A 15408-nucleotide genomic window follows, 5' to 3' on the forward strand; every position below is an offset into this window, starting at 1 on the left:
CATTGTTGCTGTCCAAGTGTGTGAGGGAAGAGTGGAGGACGTGAGAGATGGCATCGTCCGTAGATCTGTTTGGGCGATAGGCAAACTGAAGAGGGTCCAAAGTATCAGGGATGCAGGAGCAGATGTGGCTCTTTACAAGTCTCTCAAAAACCTTCATGACTATAGATGTGAGGGCAACAGGGCGATAATCATTCAGGCAAGAGGGTTTATTGTTCTTTGGCACAGGGATAATGATGGATTTTTTAAATGCGGTGGGAACCACGGAGGTAGCAAGGGACTCATTAAAGATGGAAGTGAACAAACCAGCGAGCTGATCGGCGCAGGACCTCAGAACACGGCCGGTTATACCATCAGGTCCGGCTGCTTTCCTGACGTTCACTTTCTTTAGTGCCCACCGAACCTCATCCTCCGACACGGTGATTACAGGATCATCGCTGCTCTGCCTGCTGCTTCCTGACGCGCTGGACGGCAGAGACGCGCCGCCGCCGTTGCCATCGAAGCGGCCGAAGAAGGTGTTTAACTCGTCGGCCAGCAACGGATCTGCTCTCACCTCCGCGGAGGATTTGTTTCCAAAGGCACAGATGGCTCTCAGTCCCTGCCACATCCGTCGAGAGTCATTGAGCTGGAAATGAGACTCAATTCTCTCTCTGTATATGTGTTTAGCGGCTCTTACTGCGCGTCGGAGAGCATAGCACGATGCTTTGTACTCGCTCATATTCCCGGTCAGAAGAGCCTCATTGTAAGTGCGTGTGTTAACCGCAGCACGGATTGATCTGTCCACCCACGGTTTCTGGTTGGAGAATGTCCTTATCGTTATTGTTTCTGTAGCTTGCTCGGTTAGCGTGTTTACAAAGCTCAATGCTACATCCGTGAACTCGCTGACGTCAGAAGAACTCGCCCGGAACATGTCCCAGTCAACGTCATCAAGAGCCGCCTGCAGCATAGCCTCTGAGTGGGAGGACCAGCGCGTCACTACTCTCTGCACCGGAGGTTCCTGAACGAGCCTTTGTTTGTATCCCGGTGTTAGAAAAATGGCGGCATGGTTCGATTTGCCAAAAGCCGGTAGTGAGCGGGCTTTGTAGGCATCCTTGAACTGAGTGTAGCAATGATCCAGTGTGTTTGGTCCTCTAGTTGGACAGGATACATGTTGATGAAAGTTCGGCATGACCTGCTTGAGGTTGGCTTTGTTAAAGTCCCCCGCGATGATGAAGGCAGCGCCAGGATGTTTGTTGATGTAGCCGCTGAGCACATCGTGAAGTTTAGACAAAGCCAAGACGGTGTCCGCCTGTGGTGGAATGTACACAGCAGTAACAATGATCGATGAAAACTCCCGGGGCAGATAAAATGGGCGGCAAGTAATAGAAAGATGTTCCAGATGAGGCGAGCAGGAACGCGACAGAATGGAGATATTCCTGGGATCACACCATTTCTTGTTAATCATGAAACACACTCCTCCACCCCTGGATTTACCGGCCTCTGCTGTTCTGTCCGTCCGAAAAACAGAGAAGTTCTCACTGGGCGTTACAGCAGTGTCCGGGATCAAGGACGAAAGCCACGTTTCTGACAAACAAAGGATGTTGCAGTCCCTTATGTTGCAGTCCATCTTATTCTCCAAGGATTGGACATTTGCGAGACATTTTCCTGAGTCTCTCTCGAATTCCAGCGCGTTTCCCGTGGTGTTTCTTGATCCGTCGCCTCGGGGGGGTTATTGTTAGTCTCTGCGTTCCAAAGAATCTCCAGAGGCCATGAAGGATTCCTGGATAAAGTGTCCTGAAACAGGTTGGCGTAGCGGTTTCCAATGTCCAAAAGCGTTTCTATGTTGTAGGTGATCAGTGCCGATGTAAAATGTTTAAAAAGAGAAAGTAAAAGTAAGTAAAAAAGTAAGTTAAAGCAAAATCTCAGAGGAGCGGCCCGAACGGCGTCCGAACACAGCGGCGCCATTTTGTTTACCGCAAGGGTTTGGCGTATTGACACGAAACTTGGTGTATGTTACAACAAGCATGACCTGAGGCTACCTGCAGCGTTTCGGTGCTGTGCCACCTAGTGGTCAGGAGATATAAAAAAATGCATATTTTTGCTTATAACTTGTGAATGATTTGGCCAAAAATCACCCTATCCAATTTTCCCATGTCAGCCATTTTGGGCATCGGCCATGTTGAATTTTGTAGTACAATGCTATATTTTACGAACGAATTAACGGTATGGTATGGGTAACTTGGTATGGGTCATCAGCACGATGCCTTGAAGGAGCCTGAGAAGTTTCGAAGCAGCGCCACCTAGTGGTAAAATCAAATTTTCACATGCTTATAACTTTGGGTGGGGTTGACTTATTTTCACAGGAGTCACCTTTTTAGACTCCTGAATCGTTGCCGAATCCATCGATATCAAACTTCCCAGGTTTAGCCTTATGGTTTGTGCTACGTTGCATTGTAGTGCTTAAAAACATCTCGCAATATCTTAGAAACCGTTACTCCGATCGACACGAAACCACGGTAGGAAGTTCGAAAACTTAGCATCCCGGCTATACGCCAATGCCCAATTGCCAAAATTTTGATAGTAAGTGGCACAAAAATGCAAATCAAGTCAACAGTCAGTCATTTTTCATCTACTTACACACAAATAGGTATGTAACTCCAAAACAAAATGAGATATTTTCACCAAATTTGAAACGCATATGTATGGGCACACTCTAAGGACACACAAAAAAAAATTTGGTGGGATTTTGCCTTTTGGTGGCGCTATAATTGAACAAAACATGAAATTGCCATTGACTATAATAGAATTTTATGATATAAAATGCTATATTTTACGAATGCATTGGTGTACCATTCTGAAACTTTATATGTACCATGGAGACCATGGCCTGAAAGTACTCAAAATGTTTTCCGACAGTGCCACATTGTGGTCAAAAGTTATAATGAAATGTAAGATATCAGAGACTGAATCAGACAAAGTTAAGATTCCATCAGAACATCGAAACATGAGAAGCCGAGATTCCACAAAGAGAGGCTCCCAGAAATAGGATGTCATAAATCTGTCCAGATCCTAGCACCAAACAGTCTGAAGAAAGCCTAACCAGCAAGCCTCTTTCCCAAAACAGCTTGCAACATTGAGACAAAAGAACACATTGATAATTCCAATTCAGGAAAAGACTGTCAAATTTGTTGCAAGTAATCAAGACTGATGGTCACATGTAAACCTGTGATAGAAAATCACGAGCTACAGACTCTCTTGGGCAGGTCTCCACACACAGAAGACAAAGAACCAGACTGAAAGTCCTTCGTTCACAGAGACAATCTGTTCATGGGCACTAAAAATCATCTTAAAAGGACCTATGAGTTATTTTTCTGCATAGAAATAACCCATTTTATGTTTGTAACCCACACATTTGACTATCCATTGTTTTTTTTTTTTTTTATTAAGGATTTTCAAATAATACAAACAACCGAGACAAAGACAATCAAACAAAAAGACAAACAAACAAACCCCAAGCGCTGCAAGTTAAATAAAATGTACAAGTGTATCTGTTAACAAAAAACATAATAAATCAAAACAAAAGAAGCCAAAACTCTCTAAAAAATAAAAATTTCAAATTTTGTGTAGGAAGGATTGGAGAGGTTCCCAAAGTCTCCTGAATTTGTCCTGTTTGTGGTTGAGTTCATAAGTTAATTTCTCCAAGGGAAGAAAGGCTGACAGCTGAGAAATCCACATGGAAATAGTTGGAATCTGAGATGTGGACCATTTTAGTAATATACATTTCTTAGCCAGAAATATAAGGGTAGTAAACAGAGATTTGAGGTCCGAGTCAAAAAGGTCTTTAGGAATGTCATTCAACAAAAAAAATGTATGGAAATTGAGGTACATTTTTGAAAGATACCATCGCAGATCTTGGTCCAATCTTCCGAATTAAACAAAACTCCTAGGTCCCGTTCCCATAATGGTTTCAAAGAATCATACACTGAAGAATCAGAATAAGTTAGTAAGGCATAAAATTTTGAAATAAGTCCTTTGAACGATTTAACTGATAGTATGGTTTCTTCCAGTTCCAATAATTTAAATCGGAATCTATTTTGCTTTAAAAGAGACTCTATAAAATGCCGAATTTGAAGATATTTGAAAAAGTCTTCGGAGGGAATATCAAACTCTTCTCTAATTTGTTCAAATTATCTAAAAATTTCAGAGGTAAACATTCCTGAGAAGTCAGACAAGCCTTTAAAACTCCAGTCCAGCAATCCAATGCTCCTAATCTGAATGGGAATGTCTGGGTTCAAAGCCAGAGGGGAGTGGATGGATATAGTTTGGGGGATATTCAAATATTTTTTCACATCATTCCAAACCAATAATGTATTATGGACAATCACATTATCAGTAAGAGAGTTTATCTGAGTTATATTATTAATAAACCACAGGGAGTCTAATCTTCTTAGATGGCAAAATAAAGATTCAAAATCAATCCACAGAGCGTCCTGCCTATTCATAACCCAGCTTGTTATCATTTTGAGTTGAGCAGCCCAATAATAAAGCTGGAAATTGGGTAAGGAAAGACCCCCAAGGTCCTTTGGTTTACAAAGTTTAGAAAGACCAACTCTCTGTTGCTTATTATTCCAGATATAACGAGATATGTAAGAATTCAAAGTTTTAAAAAATGATGTAGCTAAATAGCATGGAAGATTTTGAAAAAGATTTTTATGACGTTAACTCTCCCAAGAAGAGAAATTGGCAGAGGGGTCCACTTTTCTAAATCTTTTTTAACTTTTTGAACTAAAGGAGAGTAATTTGCTTCAAATAAATTATTCAAATCAGGAGTGAGGAGAATGCCTAGATATTTAAAACCTTTTTTAGAAACTTCAAAAGGAAATTGTATCGTGGGATTATTAGAGTAATTAAAAGACATGGAAACAGACTTTTCGATGTTAACTTTGTATCCCGACACAGCGCTAAACAAAGCCAAGGAAGTCAGAACTGCAGAAGTAGAGGTCTGTTGACAGATGACGTGTTTTTTCCCGTTAATTATGATTCCAGATATATCAGGATTAGTCCTGATAGACTCTGCCAAAGGTTAAATAAATAGTGTGAACAATAAGGGCGATAAGGGACATCCCTGTCTGCAACCTCTTCGTACTGGAAAACCTTCGGACATCAGACCATTTGTGTTGACGGAGGCAATAGAGTCTGCGTAAAGATGCTTAATAACATTAATAAAATTAGAGCTTAATCCAAATTTTTCCAAAACTAAAAACAAAAAAGGCCACTCCACGCGGTCAAAAGCCTTTTCGGCGTCCAAAGATAATATCATTGATATCTTTTTCTGAGTATTAAAATAATGTATAGCATTAAGAGCACGACGTACATTATCCGAACCATGCCTGGATTTCACAAAGCCTGCTTGATCAGGATTTATAACCTTAGGGAGAATTGATTCCAATCTGCGGGCCAAAACTTTTGCCATTATCTTATAGTCTACATTAAGGAGACTAATAGGCCTATAAGATGAACAATATAGAGGATTTTTATCTTTTTTTAGGAGTAAGCTAATTGAAGCCTGTCTCCACGATGGGGGGAGTTCACCTTTCCAGATATCATTGATCGCAGGCATAAAAATCGGATGGATATTGGGCCAGAATTTTTTGAAAAATTCCAATGGGAAACCACCTGGGCCGGGGCACTTCCCATTTGGCATGGATTGAATTGCTGCCCAAACCTCCTCTACTGAAAACGGAGCATTTAGGTTAAAACGATCCTCCTCAGAGCATAACGGTAATGTAATATTACTTAAAAAGGCAGCAATGTCAGAGTCCGTCGCTTTTGATTCAGAACTATATAGCGATTTATAGAATTCCTTAAAAGTACTATTTATGACTAAAGGGTCACTAGAAGTGACACCATTTATATTCCATATCATATTAATTGACCTGTCATTGTTTTGATTCTTTAATTGGTATGCCAGTAACCAGCTAGATTTATTGCCAAATTCATAATATTTTTGTTTAGTAAAGAGAAGAAGCTTCTGAATATGGGAGGTATGATCCATATTTAGTTTAGTTCTTGCATTCACCAGTAATTTTAAATTTGAAACTGTAGGGAATTGCTTATGTATTTGATCCAATCTGGTTACCTCCTTTTCAAGATTTTTCCTATTACTATCTTTGGGTCTTTTAAGGTGGGAAGTGTAAGAAATAAGATGACCGCGTAGAGTGGCTTTGGCTGCATCCCAAATTATGGCAGAAGACACAGGAGAATCTCTGTTGTCGAGCCAAAATTGAGACAAACTATCTGAAACAAAAGATGAAAAATGATCACTATGAAAAATTGTCAATAAGACAAGTCTGAACTGCGTGCAAAAATTGTTTAGGGAGAAAGAAATAGTCCAGCCTGGAATATGAATTATGGGGGTGGGAAAAAAATGTATAATCTCTCACTTTAGGATTTAATTGACACCATACGTCTATCAAACCGGAATCAGAACATAAATTATTGAGCACCTTAGATGATTTAGGGTTTGCTACGTTTGCAGATCAGGATTTGTCTAGAGAGGCATTCATTATACAATTAAAGTCTCCGGCTAGAAAGCCTAGGCCTTTACAATGATGAGTGAACAGTAAAATCATCTGTGTTATAAAGTTAGGGGAATCAAAATTTGGAGCGTAGAGATTGAGAATTGTTACATGGCATTTGAAGATCGATCCTGTGATCATAATAAATCTCCCTTCAGGATCTGATTCTTTATATTCTAAAATAAAAGGTAGATTTTTATTAATAAGAATGGCTACCCCTCTTTTGTTCTGTGAGTAAGAAGAAAAGTAGACTTGACCAACCCAGTCTTTCCCTAGCTTTGAGTGTTCTGCGTCGGATAATTTTGTTTCCTGAAGCAGTACTATATCAGGTTTTTGTTTTTTCAAATGAGTTAGAATTTTTTTCCTTCTAACTACATGTCCAATCCCTTGAACATTCCAAGTGATAAGTTTAAGTTAACCAGCCATGAAAGGTGCAGATTAATCGCGAAGATAAAGCGATTTTATTTGGCGAAAAAAGACAACAGAGAGTTGGCTTACAACAAACGCATAAAAGCGTCAAAGAACACCTTGCAGCGCGTACCCACCCCCACTCTGTCCCCAAACGACAGAGTGAAACCCCCCATAATGAAGTCAACGAACATAATAATCAATACAAATCCAAACTCAAATTAGTGACCACAATAACAATTCAGTCGCCAGAGAAAACGGCCAAACCAAGAGAACAAATAATAATAATAAAAAAAAAAAACGCTACGAGGAAAAGGAAAAGAGAGTCCCTTAGGAATAAAAGAAAAACTATATTATAAATGAGGAGCTATACTTAAGAATAATCAAACCTCCTAGTTATTACAAATTAGGGTTAGCTCCTTTAAATAGTCTTAAAAAAATAGAAAGTAATGAAGGGACTCGCTGTAAATCAAGTCAATAATCCTCCTTAACAAACGAGAGTAGCAGCAAAAATACCTCAAGTGAGAGATTCCAAAAAGGCAGCGGCTGATTCAGGGGTATAAAAAAGACGAATTTGCCCGTTATGAAGACAGCGAAGCCTCGCAGGGTACGCAAAGCCACGATACATATTCCGACGGGCCATCGATTTCTCCACGGAATCAAACTCACGACGTTTGCGCAGGACCTCCACCGAAAGGTCAGAGTAAAACCTTAATCTGGATTCATTGTAGAGGATGTCGCGCTTCTTCAAAGCTGCCCTGAGAACCGCTTCTTTCTGAGAGTATCGGAGAAATCGCACAAGAATACTTCTTGGTGGCTTATTCACGTTCAATCTCCAGAGGAGGAAAGTCAGCAGGTAGGCCGACTAAAGTTGGAATGGTAGTTTGGAGAAAGTCCGCGAGTGAAGTGGAGCCTTCCGCTTTCTCTGGGAGATTGACGATCTTTAAGTTCTTCCGACGCCCGCGGTTCTCCAGGTCGTCAACCTTCAGCTGTAGCATATCCACTATCTTTTGCATAGCTGATATTTGGGCTTCGCAATTGTCGCGACTATCCTCGGTATTTGAGATCCGAGTTTCGGCTTCATCCATTCGCTTTTGCAAATCTGTTGCCCGATTAGATAGATTGGAAAGAGAGAGCTCAACTGACGTGATAGATGTTTTAATGTCACCCAGAGCACTGTTTATCGTATTCAAACGAGCTTCGACAGCTTCATCCATGTTATTAACACGGGAGGCTACAGATTTGATTTCAGTCAAAATCTGATCCATGGTAGTCGAGCAGGTGGCCTCTGGGGTGTCAGCTTTGCCATGCTTATCTTCATCAGTGGAGCACACGGTCAGTCGAGTCGTCGCTTTCTACTTCCCTGTGGACGGGCCAGGCGACGAAAATATAGGACAATCTTTGTCACGAGGAGGTTTAGGCATACTTGAGATAGAAATTAACTGATTAAGTGACGTTTGCTGAGCGAAAAAAATAACTTTAAACCTTGGTTTAGCAAGGAGCGAAGTCTCAAGCGTCCATCTTGCTCCGGGTCACGTGACCGACCCCCCCGACTATCCATTATTTTAATCAAATATTATGTATGTCTTTGTAATCATTATTGAATAGCTGAAGGATTCAGATGCATGTGTGGTATGTATGAGTTTGAAAATTCATGCTTTAAATGTTTCTTCCAATCAATTCTTTGTCAAAGGCATCATAGTCTTGTTATAGAAATCATGTTCAAAAGTATACTTTGCAAGATCCTGTATAGTTCAGACCTCTGACTGAACAGATAACAACGATTTATTAGTGGGGTGGAGAAACAACGCAATACCCCGAGCAAGGATAGTATCTAATTGGTCAAGACGTCCAGATGGGATGGTCTGAAAGTCGAGTTTAAAAACTCAGGACACCATCAAACTTTCTCTTACTCTTCTTCGTAAAAATGCTCTCTTAGTCACTCTTACTCTCTTGGTTGCCCTTTTTCTCTTTTGCCACTGCGTGCTGCTCTTTGAGCGTGCTCTGGCCCACGTGCCAGCTGCTACCACGATGGAAAGAAAACCAACCTAGTCTCGTTACATCCTTTTATTTTTATTCTTTTACTTTAGTTTCTTTTCTTTCCGTGGAGTTTCGTGTTCTAATGTAAGTTTGCTACAAAGTCCAGCTCCGACTGCACTCGCTTCAAACCTCGACCAGACCAACTCCGCATCCTCAGCCAAGGCCCAAGACGTCACTTCAACGACTACTGAACTCTCAACCAATCAGACACTTCGGGGAACCCCCTGTCTGCAACAGCGACACAAAGGAAACCTCTTAACACAGGCAAAGCAAACAAGTAACGCCTCCAAGTTCTAACTGAATCAGGTGCATTTAATATAAATTTTAGCCTCATTGAGAAACTCAAAGCGAGGGTTAAATAAGTGATTGATGGTTGTTCAGGTCTATGCAATTGAACATATTGCTGTAAACTTGGGATTTCACTTTTCCATTCTCTTAAACTCATCCTTTCCTTACTTTCTCTCTTTCTGCAACGTGTGAATGCTTGTGTTCATGTGTTAGATTAGTTTATGTCTTAGGTTTATATAAATAAAATCTTATTTATATTGAAAAGAGAAGTATCTTGTGTTTTCTGCTCACAAGTTAATGTCTTAATCTGCGGATTTTGTTACTGTGCTATTAAATAGTGTTTTCACTATATTTTGGATTTTAATATCCAGTGCAGAGTTTGTTATACGGCTCGTTCAGTGAATCGCCGTAACAGTGATTCTGTTCAAATCCCTATAAAATCATAAATGATTCCCTTTGAGCTAAATTAATCTATTTCTTTAAATTACATATTAATATAACTTTTATTACGTTACAGAAATGTCAAATAAATGCTTATATCTTTCTGTGAATTTTGCCTATTGTAATGAAACTGATATTTATAGATTCCTTGGGTCATGCTCAGAACACTGATACCAATGTTGCCGTAGTCAGCCAAACTTCCTCTCTGCCCTTTTGATTTTCTTTAAAAACCGACTTTTTCGAACTCTTCGTAGACTGTTGGTCCGATTTTCACAAAAATCTAATCATATCATCTTCAGACCATGCTGACAAAAAGTTATGGATTTTGTGTTGCTAGACAAAACTGTTTTCACATACCAGAACAACGAATTTGAGTTATGATGCCAATATGACACTTGAGGCCGTATCTGTGCAATGCTTTGGCATATTGACACCAATCTTTGTGTGTGCCATTGTCAACTCACACAGAACACATTATATTGACTTGATAACAGCGCCACCTATTGGTCAAACGTTATAAGCCAATAAATCATATTACTAGAGGTTTTTATATGATTTTTCAGCCGTTTTGACTAAATTAATCATAAAATGGCTTCAATTATTAATTTCTGCATTTGGTCTGATGTTCCAGCCAAACTTTCTCTCTGCCCTTTTGATTTTCTTTAAAAACCTACTTTTTCGAACTCCTCCTAGACTGTTGGTCCGATTTTCACAAAAATCGTATCATATCATCTTCAGACCATGCTGACAAAAAGTTATGGATTTTGTGTTGATAGACAAAACAGTTTTCACATACCACAACAACGAATCTGAGTTATGATGCCAAAATGACACATTTTGATGCCAAAATGACACGCAATGCTTTGGCATATTGACACCAATCTTTGTGTGTGCCATTGTCAACTCACACAGAACACACCACATCGATTTTATGACGGTGCCACCTGTTGGTCAAAGCTGAAAAGTCATTCCATCATATTACTAGTAGTTTTAAATTATTTTTCAGCGATTTGGACTATAATAATATTAAAATGGCTTCAATTACTTATTGCTGCAGTTGGTCTCATGCTTTCTTCCGTAGTGCTTGGCCCCGTAATTGCTGCTTGCAGCTATATTTATTCGGGGCCAAGCACCGAAGGTGCTTAGGCACCTATTGTAATCGTTAGCGTTCTTATTCTTCAGTTTCTTCCGCCGAAAGTCAATGGCAGCCCATAGAACCGATTGCGGGAAAGTTGTAAAATTTGGCACACTGATAGATGACACTGTCAATAGTAAATTTGGAGTCTCTAACTCAAACTCTCTAGCGCCACCACTTGTCCAAAAATTCAATTTTCAAATGCTAATAACTTTTGAACCGTAAGCCACAAAATGAAAATTCCCTTTTCTTCTGAATCCTTGGCTCAAGCCGAGTTGAATCATGTCCAAAATCAAAAAATCGTAAGGTTTAGTTTTTTTGCTATCTTCAATTGTTCGTAAAACCTACTTTGTCGAACTTGTCCTAGACGATTTTTCCGATTCTCACCAAAATTGGCTCAGATCATCTACAGACCATGGAGGCAAAAAACACGCAAAAATGGATCTGAGCTTATATCTCCGCAAGGGTTTGATGGATTGAGACGAAACCTGGTGTGTCATATCAAGCATGATTTGAGGCTACCTGCAGTGTTTCGGCGCTGTGCCACCTAGTGGTCAGGAGATATGAAAAATGCATATACCCAGATAGCAACATATTGTCAACAAAACAAAAAAAACACTAGGTTTCTTTTTTCTTTATTCCATCTACTCGTTTTCTTAAAAAAAAAAAAAAAAAAAACAACAGCAACAACCTTGCTACGTGTACTGCGTTAGGCTAACTGAGACTTTTTTAAGATTTTAAAATCTTGTTAATTACTTATAAAGCCCTGAATGGTTTAGCTCCTCAGGACTTGAGCAAGCTCTTATCGCATTATAGTCCTCCACGTCCATTACGTTCTCAAAACTTTGGCCATTTGATAATGCCTAGAATATCAAAATCAACTGCGGGCGGCAGATCCTTTTTCTATTTAGCGTCCAAACTCTGGAACAATCTTCCTAACACTGTTCGGGAGGCAAACACACTCTGTCAGTTTACATTATGTTTTATTAACAAGGTTCAGGAGGAGTGCGTCAGACACTTAACCTAATTAACACAGGAGGTTCACACTCAAGTTAATCAATGTACGGCTATAAATACAGCTGACATACCTCTGCTCATTTGACGGATAATCGGTTTGCACCTTTTACCATTACATCTCAGACTCAACACGTCCCGTCCAAACAACGAGACCTATACTGAGGATTTTTCGGATCCTCCGGCCAATCTGCCGGCCAATCTGCCGGCCCCATGATCGGTCTTTCTCCGCCAGACATGGCCGCCAAGCTCCAGTGCTTTGCCATGGCCGCTGCTTTCTGCTCGATTTTTTTCTGCTTTCTGCTCTTCCATCCTTTTATCATTCGGGCGCAAATATCCGTGCCAACAATCCCTCCGATCGGAAAGTGGTTCGTATTTAAGCCTGAGGCAAACGCTGATTAATTCCAATGCAACGTCCTCGCGGAGAGTAAACAAAGCGGATTTACACGATCTTCTCTTTACCGCGCAAACCAGACTTACTCCTAAATTCACTCCAGCCGCCAAAGCGGCCAATAGATCGAGAAAAGCTCCGAACTCACCTTGCTCGACACCACCGTCGTCTCCACGAGCATCGGGGCGCAGCAGCAGGCCTTCAACGAGCCTGGGCCGCGCCCCAGTTCTCACCGCAGCAAAGCCTCACTCGCTTCCCGCTTCGGCTCAGCCTTCACCGCGGCTCTCCCATCCGCAGCGCCGTATGCAGCCGGGCCTCTAGCTTCTGTTTCCAGATGCTAACGCAAGGCGGCCTCCGCTAGCGGCGCAACCACCAGTGTTGCCAAATAATTCTCAGGTAAAATCTTTAAAGGCAGGTAATTTGTTGATCAAAGTTGTTAAAAGACGTCACGACATCATTGGATGTTAATGTTACTATGTAACCATGACACAAGTGCTCAGGATATACACTGGAATTACTCAAACTTTCCTTATTTTTCACTAGCATTTTTACCTATAATTAATTTACACATTGCATTTCAATAAATGGACATGAGATGGATAAGATTAATTTAGTTTTATGGTTAAAACCAACAGTGGAAGAGAAAAATTTCACAGCTGATCACAGTGGACCAACAGTAAATGATTAACAATTATAGGTACAAACCAAAAAATTAAGGCAACAAGCGCAAACTGCAACTTAATTCATATGTGAAGTGTGTACTGCTAGGCACCTCTCCCAAAGTGTGTAACGTTACCAGCTGATGTGCCACTTGGCTGGCTAGCGATTTCAATATTTTTTTTCCATGTGTGATTTAAAAAACAAACAAAAAAAAACCCTTTTGTTGCTTTGCCAAATAATTTTTTTAATCACCACATTTGTTGCTAGTTGCTTGAAAAACAAGTTACTAGGGTAGTGCAACAAAATGGCTAAATCGGCAACACTGCAGGCTACCTGGACATTCCAGCATGTCCAGCTAAAAGTCTCAAACCATTTTCTGTGGCCTACAGCTACAGCAGCAGAAGCAAGCACGAGGCTGCCTCCGCTTGCAACACAGGCCCACACATCAGTATTTTTCCTCCTGTTACTAATAACCCCCTTTTCTTTTTCAGTGGCCTCCAGCTCCCGAAGCAGACACTAGAGCGAGGCTACCTCCGCTAGCAGAGCAGGCTTCTCAAATTATTCAGGACTCTCTTCCTGTCGCTTATAGCTACGGCAGGCGAAGCAAGCGCGAGGCTGCTTCCGCTCGCAAAAGACCCATACATCTTTCTTTTATCCCCTTTTCTCTTTTGCTTCCATCAGTTTCCCACCTCAAACCCCAGAGGCCGATATTACGTGTGAGGCTGCCTCTGACGGAAATCTGCTCCTCTCCCTCTCAGCTCTCTACTTCATTTAAAGTCACAATATCCTCTTTTACAGCAACATCACTGCCCTTCCCACCAAATGCTGTTGCCTCGGAGCCACCGCTAGTGGCTTACAACATCCGAGCACAGATGGCAGGTGCGGGCATAGACCCCTCATCCAAGGCCATCACTAACGAGCAGTTGGGTAACGGATGCATTGCAGGCCACAATAGGCCATAATCGTTTTGAATAAAGTATAAAAAGTATGTAACTTATGGTTCCGTTGAACAAACTTAATAAAATGTATCAAATAATATAACATGCATACGCATTACATCAAAGCCTACAGAGGACTCAAATGGCCCGACAATCGTCTACTTGTCACTGTGCAATCTAATCCCTGTTCGGCTAAACAACTCAATTCAAATGTCCACTTAATCTGTAATTTTTGGCCATTTCTTTATGATAGAAATGCTGCAACAATCGTAAATCATTGAACGTGGACATCAAAAGTTGCCATTTTTCGGAGTTTTTCATTACGTTCAGCCGTTTCACCATTATAATCTGTTCAGCTTTTCCCCTATAGGCGGCGCAATTAAACTAGGGTTCATGATCAGCCCTTTCAATGACCGCCTTCTCAGCATTAGCCCATTGGAGTGGCTGCTAGGAAAATTTCCGGGGTAAGAAATACCTTCTAATCGATCTATCAGCTCTGCATAACTCCCCGTTTCAAGCATAAACGCCTCGATTTCTTCTCGACGAATTCTCTCACAATAGTAGGACATCGATCAGGCAATCCATTTGATAAAATCATGGGTCTTGGGTGCCTGGCTATCAAAAGTCGACATCACCTCCGCTTCCAAGGCCATGCCTATCCATACAGATTCATGGCATTTATTTGGGCTACGCTAGCGCAGGAAATCCTATTTTGTCATATGCTTAACTTTCGAACGCAAGCAGCACCAAAATTTTTGCCGTGTTATCAGAAGTAGTTTATTGGATTTATTGTCTACATTTGCGCAGTAATCCTCATAGGGTCTTCCCTTTTAGCTGACTCAAATTATCCTGAGTATTGAACTCCCCGTCAGATGTTTCTCTGTCGACTACCGGCGAGGCTCACCCATCCGACGCTTTTGATTATTGAATTCCTATCGAATGCCGGCGAGAGCCTCCCGGCCGAGCAAACCTCGCCTTTTCCACCCTACTACCAGCTAAGCTTATCCATCCGATGCCGAGAGTATTGAACTCCTGTCGAGCGTGTCAAGAACCTTCCGAAGATGTTTTTCTGGCGACTACCGGCGAGGCTCACCCATCCGACGCTTTTGATTATTGAATTCCTATCGAATGCCGGCGAGAGCCTCCCGGCCGAGCAAACCTCGCCTTTTCCACCCGACTACCAGCTAAGTTTATCCATCCGATGCCGAGAGTATTGAACTCCTGTCGAACGTGTCAAGAACCTTCCGAAGATGGTTTTCTTTCAACGACCGGCGAGGGTTACCTGTCCGACGCCGTGTGTATTGACCTCCTGTCAGATGCTGACGAGAGCCTCCCGGTCGAGCAAACCTGTCCGGCGCCGTGAGCATCGAACCCCCGTTGAACGCTTTAACAGCCGTCCGGTCAAGCAATCTTGGCTTTTCAGTCTGCCTACTGGCGAGGCTTACCCATCCGATGCAGCGAGTATTGATCTCCCATCGGATGCCGCGAGAGCCTCCCGGCCAGACAACCTTACCTTTTCCATCCTACGGCCGGCGAGGC

Source organism: Barbus barbus, assembly GCF_936440315.1.
Source record: "Barbus barbus genome assembly, chromosome: 14".
Taxonomy (NCBI): Eukaryota; Metazoa; Chordata; class Actinopteri; order Cypriniformes; family Cyprinidae; genus Barbus; species Barbus barbus.